This window comes from Chaetura pelagica, unplaced genomic scaffold (genome assembly GCF_000747805.2).
Source record: "Chaetura pelagica isolate M959 unplaced genomic scaffold, ChaPel_1.0 scaffold356, whole genome shotgun sequence".
Classification (NCBI taxonomy): Eukaryota; Metazoa; Chordata; class Aves; order Apodiformes; family Apodidae; genus Chaetura; species Chaetura pelagica.
This window is the reverse complement of record NW_009953964.1, coordinates 6,893,342-6,893,657: the sequence shown is the minus strand read 5'-3', so window position 1 is coordinate 6,893,657 and position 316 is coordinate 6,893,342. Positions and strand designations below refer to the sequence as shown.

General features: G+C 61.1%; 1 protein-coding gene across 1 annotated transcript in view; it reads left to right on the top strand.

The window, feature by feature from the left end:
* Window positions 1-316, top strand: part of UNC5A (unc-5 homolog A (C. elegans)) — a 23,418-nt gene that overhangs the window by 6,065 nt on the left and 17,037 nt on the right. The gene's annotated exons all lie outside the window — the stretch shown is intronic.

The window sequence follows — 316 nt, the reverse complement described above, 5'->3', positions numbered from 1 at the left end:
TTTTCCCCTTTCAGCCCTGACCGCTGCCTGTGTCCAAGACACCCTCTTGCTGCCCACATCCAAGACAGTCCCAGCCTGTACCAACCCCCCCCAGGCATGGGGACAGGGAGGGGGACGCTGCCTTTGTGCTGGGCTGTAATCAGATTTCTGCTTGGCTGCCTGGATAGAAAATCCCAGCCAGAGGATGCAAAAAGCCTCACTGAGCCCCAGCAGCCTCCTGCCCTGGCCCACCCTGCGGCATCCAAAGGTGCCCCTGCCCTATCACCCACTGCACTGCCAGGAGACATCAGCACCAGCTCTGGCTGGGAGCACTCAC